Here is a 406-nt window from a genome sequence, read left to right as displayed (position 1 = left end):
CATGCTAATGTCAAAGAATAAAACAGACTGCTCCTTTGAAGCAAAATAAAATAATTATAAAAATAAAAATGTAAAACATGTCATCCAGCCTGGGAAACAGTATGCAAAATGAAAGTACAAAGTATACCATTATTGTGAAGGAGAAGTGAGCTTTTATATAGAAAAGTGGGGAAGAATGTATGTGCCACTCTTCATAGGGGCTTGGGATTAATTACATAGAGGCATGAAACAATAGCAAGTTAGAATTCTAGAAGGTTAGCTGATTGATTTTCTACCATAGACTTCTTAGAGACACCTTAGCAAAGAGTTTTCTGAAATATCTACATATACTTTCTTTCTGGGACATGCTGAACAATCATTCTGTGACCCTCATGACAAACATTTTTCTGATACCTTCCATTCTTTT

This window comes from Orycteropus afer, unplaced genomic scaffold (assembly GCF_000298275.1).
Source record: "Orycteropus afer afer isolate SDZICR_OR568_19922 unplaced genomic scaffold, OryAfe1.0 scaffold00771, whole genome shotgun sequence".
In the NCBI taxonomy this organism is placed as follows: domain Eukaryota; kingdom Metazoa; phylum Chordata; class Mammalia; order Tubulidentata; family Orycteropodidae; genus Orycteropus; species Orycteropus afer.
This window is presented reverse-complemented; position numbering follows the sequence as displayed.